This window comes from Lithobates pipiens, unplaced genomic scaffold (assembly GCF_037356315.1).
Source record: "Lithobates pipiens isolate NorthernLeopardFrog02 unplaced genomic scaffold, aLitPip1_a1.2 Scaffold_8, whole genome shotgun sequence".
Classification (NCBI taxonomy): Eukaryota; Metazoa; Chordata; class Amphibia; order Anura; family Ranidae; genus Lithobates; species Lithobates pipiens.
In genome coordinates, this window is record NW_027507903.1 from 451,054,618 (window position 1) to 451,071,102 (window position 16,485).

The window sequence follows — 16,485 nt, forward strand, 5'->3', positions numbered from 1 at the left end:
GGAGGACGTCTAGCCAGTTTGGGACAGGTATTGGATCGGATCTCAAAAATGCAAAAAGCTCATTGAGTTGGTCCGGGGACCGTAAGGTAAACTGACAATTTTCTTTCTTTACTTGCAGATGGAATGGAAAGCCCCAGGTATAGGTGGCATCGACTTTGCGTATAGTAGTTAGGAGTGGTCTGACAGCCCTGCGCATCCCAAGGGTAGCCCAGGAGAGGTCGGGCAGGAGATGAACAGAAGTGCCATCAAAGTCAAGGGGACCCCTGTGCCAAGCCTTCTGTAGGATCAGTTCCTTTACTTTATAGTAATGGATATGACATAATACATCCCTCGGGCGGCCATTAGCAGGGGATATGCCTGGAGCAACTCTGTGGACACTGTCGAGTTCCATTTCCGCCGCCGGTGCTCTACCAAGGTAGGTGTTGAAAATAGAAGTAGGGGGGTGTGGCCTGACTGAGCTCAATGGCGGACGTGTAACTGCTCAGCTCCGTTTGCCGAGACGAAAACTACAGTCTACAGAGGTGTTCCTTCCCTACATCATCACTACAAAAGATGGGAACAGCTTCCAGATCATCCTCTACCTCACGATCCCGCTCTCCACGCGGTAATTCCGGGAGCCTCAGCCAACAAATACCGGAGATGTTCCGCTCCCAAAGGGGAAACATGGCGCCGGCCCGCCAAAACTCCTCACAAGGGAGATCCGCACGCTCTCCTCGGAGAGAAGACGTCGTTCTGACTGATACCGGACTCGGGAACGTTCACAATACGAATCCCGGTGGACAGAACTCCCTGATGTTAACCCAGCGGCACATATCAGTATGCAAGACCTAAAACTGATTGCCTCAGACATCAAGGACACCCTTTCGGCGGCCATTGCAGATTTAAGGGTGGACATCAGAGCTCTTTCAGATCGTGTTTTGCAAGTGGAGAAGACTTCGGATCAACATGATCTCATACTTCGCAAATCCACAAGGAAAATTGATGGCCATACGCTTCAGATGAGGGACATGCAAAGACATTTGGAGGATTTAGACAACAGGGGGAGACGGCACAACCTACGTGTCCGTGGCCTCCCGGAATCCATTGAAGGGGATCAAATCCCTATAGCAGTTACCTCCATCTTCAATAATGTATTGGATAGACCTCCACAAACAGTGATAGAAATGGAACGAATCCACAGAGCTTTAAGACCTAAAGGCAGAGACAACGATCCCCCTCGAGACATTATTTGTTGTCTAATCAGCTACCAACTAAAGGAAGAAATTTTAAGAGGAGCCAGAGTTAAACAGCGCGTGATGTACGAAACTAACCCCATACAGATCTTTCAGGATCTCTCAGGGATTACCCTGCAACACAGAAGAGAACTTAAACCTCTGTTGGAAGTACTGCGGAATAGGAACATAGTGTATAAGTGGAAATTTCCTTTTTGCCTCACTTCCTCCAACCTGGGACGTTCGGCTCACCTCAGAGTCCCTGAGGATCTACCTTCCTTCTGCCTAACCCTGGGGATTCCACTGGTGGAGGTCCCTAACTGGTACTCCAATTTTCGCCCGCTCCATGGTAGATATGAGAAGTACCAACCTGATCTTATGGACACTCAAGAGGCAGGATATCGCAGGCGCAGGTCACCATCACCTATGATGGCTCGTACACCACGTCGTTCTGAAAATCCTCCAAGGGATCACAGCCCTTCCGCATCTCCTAGATCGCGCAGAGCAAGGAGAGATTACTGATGTGAGGTAGGCATTTACTTATCTGCGATCGGCAGCGTTCAATCGCAGCTCTGAGGTATTACTCCCCTACTCTTCTTCGCGCTTTGAACCCTGCAGTTATCATAGTGTCGGTTTAACGAACTACCTGGAGCCCGTGAGTGCTTGCTCTATTATTCCAAATCTCTCCCTAGTTTTACGTTCTCTTATCTTGGTACTGCTCTTTTACCTACCTTCGGTTCCTCAGTCTGATTTCACTTGCACCTGTTCGGTATCTGCTCTATAGGATGCGCAGGACGAGTTAGGACTACATTTCCAAGCCTGCACCAGGTCTCCTCGCGGCATGGATGCTGGAATCCGTTCCTGTTACTTCATGGATCTGCCTTCCCTGTCCAGGAGAATGTTTTTTATCGTTTTGCTAACTTCTATTTGACTCTAATATCCTTCCGCGACATGGCCTCTCCTTTAACTGATGCTACACTCGTTTGAAATCCGGGCTTGCTGTATGTACTATCTGACTGTGTATAGCACCTGCTTACCTCTCACAACCCCTCGTTACGGCTCAATACAGTTATTTGTTACCGGCAGCCTCATACGTTTTACCAACAGTGCATGACCCTTCTTTAGCACGGATGGACGATATCAAGCAGGCTCTGAAGTGGAGAAAGTAAGATTTTTGGCCCTATGCTGTTGTTTCAGAGGCTGCTCTACTCCTCTTATACCTGGCAAAGACTGCAGACGTTTTTTTTTTTTTTTTGATCTGTTCTGAGATAACTATTATCCATGATTTTAGCTCTAACAGAGGATCTCTTTCTCACAGGATATCTGCCTCTCATTAGCTCATTAGCTCATACTCTAGTTGTTACTCATTTGTTTTATGATGTTTTACGTTACGTTAGTTTTTGAGATACTCCTCCTATGTTATTTTCTGCAGTTATGGTAATGATTTTAGAGTCTTACCTTCATGAGATTTCAACTTAACTTGACATTTGATTCTCATTATATGTTTATTTGCCATGATTTGAACTGTTTTCTTTGACTTGTGCACTTAAATCCTTTGTTGATCGTATTAATGATATGTCTTATTATGGGTTATGTATATTTCATTATCTTCCCATTAGTACTAGAACTCCTCAACAGCCTTCCCTGATATATAGTCTTGGTAGACGGAGTTACTATACATATTACGGTCTTTATTTTTAGTCCTCTGTTGGACTTGGTGACGACCAACCCCCCAGTTGCGGCGGTATTGAGTGGGTATTCACTTTTGGGTGTGTGCTCCCTCTCTACGCCCAACAATCTAGTGCAATTTGTGTCACTGAACCCGTGACCTTCATACCCTCCCCCCAGTGCAAAGTTCTACCTCCTTGGCATATCTTGCCCTCCACTTCCCTCTACACCCTCACTACCTTCTATCCTATCTGATCTCATCTCCTGTTCCTACTCGTAACCCCTCTATACGCCTTCTTTAAACATGTCAGCCTCGACCCCCCTTGACGGTAACCTCCCCGTACAAGTCCCTCCTCCACCAACCATTAAACTCTATTCTCTAAATGTCAGAGGCCTAAACATTCCGGAAAAAAGATCCAGACTGTTATATACTTTGCGAAGGGCAAAAGCACACATAGCCCTTCTGCAAGAAACACATTTCAGAACCGACGCCATTCCCAAACTTCATAACTACCACTTCCCCACTGTGTATCACGCGACCACTGACCAAAGCAAATCCAAAGGTGTCTCTATTTTAATTTCGAGATCGTGCCCCATTATCATTACTGATATCTTAAGAGACCCACAGGGGATATACCTATTCATTAAAGGACATGCTCACAATCGTCCCATCACCATAGCTAACATCTATGCCCCCAACTCCAAACAAGTGTCCTTCTTTAGGGAAACCCTGGCCCTTCTCACCTCTTTCCAGTCAGGCATCCTCCTTCTGGGAGGAGATTTTAATGTCCCTTTATCTCCTACTCTCGACACTTCCAATGGCACAACATGTTTGAAATACTCCGCTCTGAGGGATATTAAATCTCAACTGCAAATCCTTTCCCTCCATGACACATGGCGCACTCTTCATCCGAACACGAAAGACTTTACTTTTTTCTCTTCTCCACACTCTAAATACTCCAGAATTGACCACTTCTTCCTTTCACAGGCGGACATTCACTGTTTGTCCCAAGCCACAATAGAGCCAATGTTGATCTCTGATCATAATCCCATCACAGTTACCCTTAAATTCGTACAGGGCAGCCCTAGATCTACGGTATGGCGACTTGATGACTCTCTATTGCTAGACTCGGAAAATACAGTAAAAATCCGGGAATGTCTTCTGCAATATTTCTCTGACAACTCTAATCTCGATACGCCGTCCGCATCAGTTTGGGCAGCGCACAAATGCGTGATACGCGGTTTATTCATCTCCCTAGCAGCTAAACGGCATAGATGCAAAAAAGCTTTTCTAGACTCTTTGTACGTGCGCATCCATTCTCTCGAACGCCTACATAAACGCTCTTTAGCAGACACGCACCTTAAAGACCTAGTTGCTGCCAGGGAGCTTCTCCTGGAAGAAATCCAAAAGAATCTACGCCGTAAATTTGCCTTATCCCAGAAATTTTTCTATGAATTTGGAAATAAGGCCGGTAAATTCTTAGCGAGGGCCTTACAGACCAGAAAAGCTAAACACAACATACATAGAATAGTGACCCCCCAAGGGGAATCCATCATAGAAGCTGACACTATTGCGGAACATTTTGTGCAATATTTCAGTGCCCTATATAATCTTCCGCAACAGTCTTCGGCAGATGCAAAGGGAGATAGGTCGGAACGAATACGGGCGTTTTTATCTAAATTCTCCCCACCACCTATCGAGACTATAGATCGGACAGTGCTGGATTCCCCCCTGTCTAAGGAAGAAGTACTCCTCGCCCTTCAGCAACTTAAAACAGGCAAAAGCCCAGGCCCAGATGGCCTATCCACAGCATATTATAAAACATTTGCGGATATAATACTGCCACATTTCCTTCATACCTTTAATAATCTTTCCCCTCAAACACATGCCGCTACTGACCTGCTACAAGCACATATTACCTTGATCCCTAAGCCTGGCAAAGATGAAACCCTAATTCCAAATTACCGTCCCATATCCCTACTCAATGTAGATATTAAACTATATGCTAAAATTCTTGCTAACCGTATTTTACCCCTGCTTTCAAACCTTGTGTCACCAGATCAGGTGGGTTTTGTCCCTGGAAGGGAAGCCAGGGACAATACCACTAAGACCATTAACCTTCATCATTGGTTAACCACCTCACAGAACAAAGGTTTCTTTTTATCGTTGGATGCTGAGAAGGCGTTCGATGGCATGGGACTACATGTTAGCGGTTTTACAACATATCGGTATACCCAACAGATTGATTCATATGATATCGTTGTTATATTCCTCCCCCACCGCTCGTATACGAGTGAATGGCCGCCTATCGAACGCCTTCTCCATCACTACTGGTACACGTCAGGGATGCCCACTTTCCCCGATCATCTTTGTCCTCACCCTAGAACCCTTTCTCCGCATGATTAGAGAAAATCCCTCCATTCAAGGCGTCAGTATTAAAAACAATCAATACAAAATTGCGGCTTACGCTGACGACATTATGCTTTATCTTTCCAACCCGATTACGACTCTTCCAAACCTATTGAAAGACCTTGATGCCTTCTCTACGATTTCTAATCTAAAAATTAATTTTGACAAATCAAAGGCCTTAAATGTGTCCTTACCTGACCATATAGTATCACAATGCCGCCTCAATTTTCCCTTTTCCTGGGAAAAGGATGCGCTCATGTACTTGGGCGTCAAAATCCCCTCCGACCTTTCGCGGTTATATGACCTGAATTTCGCCCCTGCTCTCAATCGGCTCCAAGCAGATCTCGAAAAATAGCATAGAGGCTCCTTCTCTTGGTTTGGCAGAATAGCCATTCTAAAAATGACTGTCCTCCCTAAATTTCTATATTTGCTACAAGCCATTCCTATCACAATCCCTAAAGCGTTTTTTCGCTCATATAAAACAATGTGTAGAAATTTTCTTTGGTCACATCGTTCCCCACGATTGAGTTGGGCCAAACTCATCCTCCCTAAGTCATGTGGAGGTCTGGGTGTGCCAGATCTTCATACTTACTACAATGCCACTCTGCTTGCAAGGGTTGTGGACTGGCATATACATCGCAAAGATAAAGTGTGGACTGCAGTGGAACAGGAATTTGCCCCGTTCCCTGTTTCCCACCTGCCATGGATTACAAAGCAAGCCATCCCGACATCTTGCTCCATGCATCCCTTAATAGGTCCCACTATTAAAGCTTTTAACCAAACGTGCAGATCTCTTCAAATCAATGCGCCGCAGGGCCCGCTAACTCCCCTTTTCTCAAATCCTGACTTCCCTCCAGGACTTGTCGCGCATATATCTGGTGAAGTGCTTCAGGACAACACTTACAGAGCCTACCAATTTTTTGATCGGGGGAAAATATTATCATTTCCTGCTATGATCGAAAAATTCCCTGAACTTCGCTTCAATTTCTTTACTTTTCTCCAGCTTCGGCACTTCCTTACATCCATACGGCCGTTGTCACGATGGACCACTACCCCAACTCCGTTTGAATCCCTTTGCCTCTGTTCAGAACCACAAAAACATGTGATTTCAACTATTGTCCAATTACTGAGCTCCAAACTCACACTGCAGAGCCCCATTATACAACAGTGGGAATCAGATTTACAAACCATGTTGTCTACACAACAATGGGCGAACATCTATGATCCCATTCACAAGCGGTCCATCAACGTTTCCACACAAGAGAATCACTACAAAATCTATTCTAGTACCGCACTCCTGATAAGATCCACAAAATATTCCCTGATGTTTCACCTGCATGCTGGCGCTGTAATGCCCCAGTAGGAAATTTCTTGCATATTTGGTGGGAATGCCCTACACTTCAACCCTTTTGGAAGAAAATTCATGACACAATAGTTGAAGTCACGACTTATCAGCCAGAATTCTCCCCGTCACAATACCTGTTACACCACACCCCACTCTCACATAAAACTTATAAATCCTCAATAGTCCCACATTTGATCAACGCAGCCACACAATGCATTCCACGTCATTGGCGCTCCGATACTCCTCCATCCTTTGAGGAATGGCTCCGGCAGATGGATAGAATAGAAGAACTGGAGAGATTAATTCATCAAGCACATGACAAACATGAACAATTCTCAAATAAATGGGCCTGTTGGATACATTTTCGAACCTCTATATCACGCACCACTACCCCCACTCATACTTAATTAGAAATGCATCCTGAAATTCTCCTTGGTGGAACTCTGTTAGACTAACGTCTTTCCTACGCAATGATCCCCCTGTGTTCGCACACCGTTTCATCCCCTTTCCATCCTCTTTCTGCCCCCTTCTTTCCTCCTTATTGACACTCCCGAGGCTGACTTCCCCTTCCTTACCCCTGTTCTTATGTTATCTACGGTATTCCATATGTTTCATAACATGTCCCGAACTGAGTCTCCTCATATACCACTTTACGAGATTGTTGCCCTTCAAACGTCCACAGTGTGATCCCATTTGGGGTGGATGGCTGCATGGGAGACTCGACGGGCCCCCCAACTTGTGTACTGCTCTCTGTTACATAATCCCCTGTGTACCTGATCACAATTCTATTTCATCTATATTGTCTTGCCTGAATCTGTTTGTTCACAAGATCATCTAATTTACTTTCTATTTGTTATACTTTGCCATATATTTTATTGATTCGTCACGTTGTTATCATTGTATTGTACTACATATACTCTTTATGCGTGTAGTGTTTTTGTTTCTCAAATGTGATGCCTTAATTTCACTTTAATAAAAACCTTATTGGAAAAAAAAAAAAAGAAAATAGAAGTAATTGTCGCAGCGAGGTCACCAGACACCATGGCTTCTGGCAGCCCTCGGATCCTAATGTTTTTTCTCCTACTTCTATTCTCCATGTCCTCTGATCTTAGCCGGAGTTGAAGGAGTTGTGCTGGGACACTGTATTCTCCAATGCAGCAATGCGTGATTCCTGTGCTGTTTTTTTTGTATTTTTTTAATTAATGTATTAGAACTTACCCAAAAATGTCCCGAGGGGCTGTTGACCTTTTGTGTTAACAGGGTGTTTTTGTTTGTTATATGTATTTTAACTTTTTGTAATAAAGATTCTATTTTGTTAAACTGCTGCCTCATGTTGTGCCAATAAAGTCCGTCATATTTTGATGTCGTTTTTTAACTCATCCAATCCTATCATCTATTCTATTTTATTCTATTGTTTTTTTTAATTACATTATTTTTTTATTTTTTTATTCTATTCTTTTCTATTCTATTCTATTATTTTCTATTCAAATTCAAGTCTATTCTATTCTAAATTTCAATTTTGGAAGACGGTTATATTCTTTCTATTCTATTCTGTTGTTTTTTTCTATACTATTCAAATCAATTTTTTTCTATTGTATGCAAATTCGAATTAATTCTATTTGAATTTTGGGAGATGGTTATATTCTTTTTATACTATTCTATTGTTTTTTATTCTATTCTATTATAGTCTATTCTATTCTATTATAGTCTATTCTATTCTATTCTTTTCTTATGTATTCAAATTCAAATTTATTCTATTTGAAATATGAATTTCAGAAGATGTTATATTCTTTCTATGTTATTCTATTCTATTTGTTTCTATTATATTCTAGTCTATTCTGTTCTTTTATTTTCTATTCAACTTTGTTATGTTTTACTCTATTATATTCTATTCTTGTATTTTCTGTTATATTCTTGTCTAGTGTATTATTTTTTTCTATTCTATTCCTTTATTTTCTATTTTATTCTCTTTTAAAATTGGAAAACTATTCGAATTCGCAAACTTTTCTAATTCGAATTTGAAAAGTATTAGAATTCAAAAAGTATTTGAAAATGATTCTAATTTGAATTTCGTCTGAATTTGGGGGGAGCTACAAGCATTTAGAAAGATGTTCGGTCGTGTAATGCAAAAGGACATTATTAAGGAGACCATGAGGGTCTCTGCCAGCTTGGAACTAAACAGATGTATATGAAAATAAAGTTGGTTAATGAGATCTGGAAAGCCCTATGTCTCCTGTTGTCTACTAGACTGAGGAGGGGGAGATAGCCTTCTTGATCCCCTTCAGTCTGGATTTCGTCCTCGACATTCCACAGAAACTGCTCTCCTTAAAACAACCTACTAACGGCGAAAACCAATGGACACTATTCTGTACTCCTACTCCTGAATCTTTCACCTCCCTTTGATACGGTTGTTCACCCCCTCCTCCTCAAAAACCTCCACGCCTTTGGTTTCTGTGACTTATCCTACTTTGGTTTCCTACTTATCCTACTGCACCTTTAGCGTTACTTACAATTCTACTTCCCCCTCTCCTCTTCCTTTCTCTGTTGAGGTTCCCCAAGGTTCTTGGACCTCTCCTATTTTCAAACTACACCTCCTCCCTGGGTCAGCTGATACCTTCCCATGGCTTCCAATACCATCTCTACGCTGACGACACTCAAATCTATTTCTCTACCCCTCAGCTCACCCCCACCATCTCCTCACCTATCACTAATTTACTATCAGATATATCAGTCTAGATGTCACACCACTTCCTCAAACTCAATCTATCCAAAACCGAACTTATAATTTTTCCTCCCTTACGTGCCCCTTCCGCTGATCTCTCTGTCAAAATCAATGGCACAACTATAAGCCCATCCCCATATGCCAAGGTCCTAGGTGTAGTCCTGGACTGTGAAGTCTCCTTTAAGCCCCACATCCAATCACTAGCCAAATCTTGCAGCCTCAACCTCCTCAACATCTCCAAAATACGCCCTTTTCTAACCAATGACACAGCAATGCTCTTAACTCACTCCCTGGTCATCTCTTGCCTTGACTACTGCAACTCCCTTCTCATTAGTCTACCTCTACATAGTCTATCCCCCCTTCAATCTATCGTGAAAGCTACTGCCACACTCATCCACCTCACCAATCGCTCCTGTAGTGTCTGCTACTCCTCTCTGTCAATCCCTCCACTGGCTTTCACTCACCCAACAAATTAAATTCAAAATACTAACAACTGTTTACAAAGCCATCCACAACTTAGCCCCCAGGTACATCACTAACCTAATCTTACAATACCAACATAATCGTTCTCTGCGTTCCTCTCAAGACCTCCTGCTCTCTAGCTCCTCCCACGCTCGCCTCCAGGACTTTTCCAGAGCCTCTCCAATCCTATGGAAAACCTTATCCCAATCTGTCCGTTTATCTACGACGCTATTAACTTTTAGACGATCCCTGAAAACCCTCCTCTTCAAAGAAGCCTATTCTGCCCACACCTAACAAATGTATTTTCATTTTCTCCATCAGATCATCCCCTACAGTTATTACCTTTTGTTTCACTTGACCCTCCCTTCTAGATTGTAATCTCTAATGAGCAGGGCCTTCTGATTCCTCCTGTATTGAATTGTATTGTAACTGTACTGTCTGCCCTCGTGTTGTATAGCACTGCACAAACTGTTGGCGCTATATAAATCCTGTATTATAATAATAATAATCCCTGTTTGTATTTATAATCCCATAATAACCCCATAATAACCCTAACCCAATCCAAATTATTCACTCCTAATAAAACAAAACAAAAAACAAAGCTGCTGGACTGTTTCTTGACTCAAGAATGCTGTGAAAATTTGGTGTGCCTGGCCGTGAAGGATGGAGGATCCCTATTAACTAGCGGCTCCTGCAGAGGTAGCGCTACATATATATTTTTTTTTTGCAAATATGGTTTTATTGATTTTATCAGTATATACAACAGAAAGAAAACAGTCTTGCTTCCATAACAGATAGGTAAAAGAAAGTGGCGACACCCTGTGAGCAGCACAGGTGGAAAACAAGATCCAGCATTTAGCAAACATAAAAGAGTGCCTGAGAGTTCAGGGGAATTCACATATGCATAGTAAAAGTAGCCGCTGCGGCGATCATCATCTGAACACATAAAAGCTATTCTAGCTGTATAGCACCACTCTGTAGTATCAAATAGGTAATCAGGAATCACCAGAGAACAAAGAGAAGAGATAGTCAGAAGAGAGAGAAAGAAAAGTAATAGGTAGAGAGAGGGATTGAGGGAAGGGGGGGTAGGGGGGGGGTTGGCAGGTATATATGCCGTTAGCGGTGTGTCATAGGCTCTTTCAGGGTTATTAGTAATATCACCGGATATTATGCACTATCAGGTATGCAGATGTCAAATAAGGATCTCCCCTCGGCCGAGTATTTAAATATATTCCAGCGGGTCCAGGTCTGAAGATATATCTCATGTTTGTCTGCTGCTGTCAGAATCAAATCTTCCATTTTATTTATTTCTTCAACTTTTCTCAACCACAGTGCCACTGTAGGCTGTTTTGCTGTTTCCACAGGAGGGGAATGCAGGCCTTGGCTGCATTCACTAAGTGTCGCAGTATAGATTTTTTATAGGTTTTGATAGACATGGTAGAGACATGTAGCAGGAAAAAGGCAGGGTCATCAGGGATCACGAACTCCGTGAAATCCTGAGATATAGTGCGTACAGAGTTCCAAAATGTTAAGAGCTTGGGGCAGGCCCAAAAAATATGTAGAAATGTCCCCTTATCCGTGCCACATCGCCAGCACCTATCTGAGGTCTCCGGGAACATAGCACGAAGTCTGCTGGGGGTCAAGTACCATCTCATAAAAACCTTGTAGTTAGTTTCCTGCGTTTTTGTACAAATGGAAGACTTGAGTGACAGGTGGATCATCTTATGCGTCTGTTCTGTATCAAAGTCAAGGTGGAGATCCTCGCCCCATTTCTTTATGCATATCAGTTCAGGGAGGACAGGGGGGGTATTAAGAAGGGTATATGCCTCAGAGAGGGTCCGAGACATTGGCTCCCTACCCGAGCAAAAGTTCTCAAATGTAGTGAGGGGTCTGCAATATTGATGTGGCCCATGTAAGGAGTGAAGAAAGTGATGCAGTTGTGCTGCCGGCCAGAATGACATGCGGAAGGGACCTCCTGAGTCTGTCAGTTCTGTAATGGTTGGCCATCTTTGTCCTACAGCGAAATTGGATGGGGTGACAATATCAGACTCCCATAGGGTCCGGAAGTTTATGGGCGTCATGCCCGGGAGAAATTTAGGGTTGCCTAGAATTGGCGTTAGGGGTGAGGTCGTGGACGTCTGATGTACATTCAGCACTGCCTGTCTACATTTTCTCAGTAAGTTCCCTATTAAAGGGTGTAATTTTAAGGATTGCGGCAAATCTTACCAGCACCATAGTGCCCTATTTAAAGGGATAGGGGATTGCTCCGGCTCGATCTGCGCCCACAGTTTTAGATTGCTATGGCGCTGCCAGTCAATGATCCTACCCAGATGTACTGCCAGGTAGTATCTCTTCACATCTGGGATCGCGAGCCCTCCATATTGTTTTGATAACGTTAGCAGCGATCGCGGAATACAGGCCTTCTTACCGGCCCAGACAAAGCGCATAAACAGTGCTTGGACCCGTTGAAGGAACTCCATCGGTATGTTGACCGGCAGCGCCTGGAATAAATAGAGATATTTCAGAAGGATGCACATCTTTAACAAGTTGCACCTCCCAAACCAGGAGTGCAAGTTCGTTTGCCATTTACTCAATAAAATCTTAGTTTCCGTATGTAAAGGTGGGAAATTTAATTCATATATGTGTGATAGGTCAGGTGATATTTTTGTGCCCAAATAGGTCAACGCTGGTGATGTCCACTTAAAGCGGAAGTTTGCTCAGAGCGTTTGTATTGTGTTAGACGGGATGGCCATACCCATTGCTTCCGACTTCAGGAAGTTAATCTTCAAGTGGGATAGACGCCTAAAGAGCTTGAATTGTTTAAGTAGATTAGGGAGAGATATCGCCGGATTTGTCAGAGAGAAGAGGAGATCGTCCGCGTATGCGGAGATCTTGTGTTGTGTCGTCCCGATCTGTATACCCTGTATATCCTGGTTAAGTCTAATAGTCGCTAGGAAGGGCTCTAGGGAAAGAGCAAATAACATGGGGGATAAGGGGCAGCCATGTCTTGTGCCATTTCTAATCGGGAAGGGGTCAGATAGCACTCCATTTGCCTTCACCCTTGCAGTTGGGTTCGAGTATATGTTAGTTACTCTGTTGATCATCACCTCCCCTAGGCCTATATGCCTAAGGACGGAGATCATAAATTCCCAATTTACCCCGTCGAACGCCTTTTCTGCGTCGGTGTTCAAGAACACGCAGGGGATGTTTCCGGCTTGGACTACATGGAGCAGGTTCAGGACTTTAGATGTGCTGTCCCTGGCCTCCCTCGTGGGAATAAATCCCACTTGGTCCAGATGGACCACATTCTGGATATGTCGGGCTAGACGGGTAGCTAAGATCTTCGTGTAGATTTTCAAGTCTGTGTTTAACAGCGATATCGGCCTGTAGCTCCCACAGGCAGTCGGGTCTTTTCCTTCCTTATGTATCACCGTTATATGGGCTGCAAGGGTCTCGCTAGCCAGGGGTGTCCCTGCGTCTATGGCATGGAATAATTTGAGCAAACGGGGGTCTATAAGTGGGAGTAGCGTCTTGTAGTACTGAAGGGTAAGCCCATCTGGGCCTGGTGCTTTCCCCGGTTTCATGGCACTCAATGCTGTTTGTATTTCCAGCAGAGTGATCGGGGTTTCTAGTTCAGCACAGTGTTCTGGGGATAGTGATGACATGCATGAATCGTTGATGTAAGTCGTCATGTCTGTCGGTGAGGCAGGGGAGTCCGGTAAATTGTAAAGCCGTGCATATAAATCTCTAAATTCCTGTGCGATCTGTAAGGGTAGAGTCGAGGTTTGTCCATCACTGTTAATCACCTTAGGGATGTAGGAGGAAAGTCTATGTGTCCTAACTTGTTTCGCCAATAGCTTCCCACATTTATTCCCCGACTCGTAACTCACTCTGCGGCAGAATTGTAGTGCTGCTTTAGCTTTATACGCAAGCAGGTCCGTGACCTGTCGTCTTACTGTCGTCAACTCCAATTCTGAGTTACGAGAGGGGGCATGCTTATGTGCGGATTCCAGAGACGCCAGTTTTTGTAGTAGTTGGGTAAGCTGTCTTTGTCTTTCCCTTTTTATCCGGGCTCCGTGTTTTATGAGGATTCCTCCAATTACAGGCTTATGCGCCTCCCAAACAATGCTCTGATCACAGTCTCCCCCGTCATTAGTTTGGAAATATAGCTCCAGTTCCCTGGACACATCTGCGAGGACTTCAGGATTCTGTAGCAGGCTTTCATTAAGGCGCCAGAACCGATGTCTGGGCGTCGTGTGATCAGAGATGGCATAGTGCAGGAAGATGGGCGCGTGGTCAGACCAAGTGATGTTGCCAATTTACGTCTCCCGCACATTATGTAGTTGTCCATGTGGTATCAGAAAGAAGTCAATTCTTGAGTAGATCTTATGGGGGGTAGAATAGAACGTATAATCTGATTCACCTGAATGCTAGAGCCTCCAAACGTCAATCAACTGAGCTTTGTGGAAAGTTTTAGCTATACGCTGTAATTGACCCGGGGGAATAGATGATCTGCCTGTTGAGGTATCACTTGGAGTAGGGATCCTCAAACTACGGCCCTCCAGCTGTTGCAAAACTACACATCCCATGAGGCATTGTAAAGCTCTGACATTCACAGACATGACTAGGCATGATGGGAATTGTAGTTCCTGAACAACTGGAGGGCCGTAGTTTGAAGACCCATGACTTGAAGGAACCGGGGGGATGTTGAAGTCCCCTCCCAAGATCAGGTGGCCCTGGGAGAAGTTTTGAAGCTTACCTAATACCCGTTCTAGGAATATTGCCTGGTTTTCGTTGGGGGCGTAGACGGTTGCTAGCGTCAACTGGGTGTCGCCTACCTGACCTTTAAGGAACACAAACCGTCCCGCTGGGTCTAGTAGGGTGTCCTGCGTTTGCCAAGGGATTGTGAGCGCTACATATATTTACCTTTAAGGAGGGGTGGCTCCCCTTCAGTCCACCTGCCCTCATCTAACCATCAGAATGCATGTGCCTCCACTGCGGGGACACCATGTTAGTGTTAGGACCACAGATACCAGGGTGCCTTGACGTGGCTCTGTGGCTCACGCATGCGTTTGCAAATGCGTGCGGACTAAACCCCTGTTTTTAACGCATACTGTTAGACAGGTTAATTTGGTTGTCTGCGAGCTGGTGGTAAGTAGGCTTTGGTTTTTTTCCCTGGGCATTCCCCAGACCTTGTTGTTACCTGTTGTTTAGCCTTCCAAAGCCACTTACTGCGATAGCCAGCTATAGATGAGGGCGGTGGGCAAGTTCTTGATAACACGGTAGTGTTTGCATTGGTCCAGCAGTGCACCAACACCTTTGCTGCCATTGTGCTCTTGCTGGGTGTTTGGTGTGTTCCTGTACCTTTAAGGAGGGGTGGCTCCCCTTCAGTCCACCTGCCCTCATCTAACCATCAGAATGCATGTGCCTCCACTGCGGGGACACCATGTTAGTGTTAGGACCACAGATACCAGGGTGCCTTGACGTGGCTCTGTGGCTCACGCATGCGTTTGCAAATGCGTGCGGACTAAACCCCTGTTTTTAACGCATACTGTTAGACAGGTTAATTTGGTTGTCTGCGAGCTGGTGGTAAGTAGGCTTTGGTTTTTTTCCCTGGGCATTCCCCAGACCTTGTTGTTACCTGTTGTTTAGCCTTCCAAAGCCACTTACTGCGATAGCCAGCTATAGATGAGGGCGGTGGGCAAGTTCTTGATAACACGGTAGTGTTTGCATTGGTCCAGCAGTGCACCAACACCTTTGCTGCCATTGTGCTCTTGCTGGGTGTTTGGTGTGTTCCTGTACCTTTAAGGAGGGGTGGCTCCCCTTCAGTCCACCTGCCCTCATCTAACCATCAGAATGCATGTGCCTCCACTGCGGGGACACCATGTTAGTGTTAGGACCACAGATACCAGGGTGCCTTGACGTGGCTCTGTGGCTCACGCATGCGTTTGCAAATGCGTGCGGACTAAACCCCTGTTTTTAACGCATACTGTTAGACAGGTTAATTTGGTTGTCTGCGAGCTGGTGGTAAGTAGGCTTTGGTTTTTTTCCCTGGGCATTCCCCAGACCTTGTTGTTCCCTGGACACATCTGCGAGGACTTCAGGATTCTGTAGCAGGCTTTCATTAAGGCGCCAGAAACGATGTCTGGGCGTCGTGTGATCAGAGATGGCATAGTGCAGGAAGATGGGCGCGTGGTCAGACCAAGTGATGTTGCCAATTTACGTCTCCCGCACATTATGTAGTTGTCCATGTGGTATCAGAAAGAAGTCAATTCTTGAGTAGATCTTATGGGGGGTAGAATAGAACGTATAATCTGATTCACCTGAATGCTAGAGCCTCCAAACGTCAATCAACTGAGCTTTGTGGAAAGTTTTAGCTATACGCTGTAATTGACCCGGGGGAATAGATGATCTGCCTGTTGAGGTATCACTTGGAGTAGGGATCCTCAAACTACGGCCCTCCAGCTGTTGCAAAACTACACATCCCATGAGGCATTGTAAAGCTCTGACATTCACAGACATGACTAGGCATGATGGGAATTGTAGTTCCTGAACAACTGGAGGGCCGTAGTTTGAAGACCCATGACTTGAAGGAACCGGGGGGATGTTGAAGTCCCCTCCCAAGATCAGGTGGCCCTGGGAGAAGTTTTGAAGCTTACCTAATACC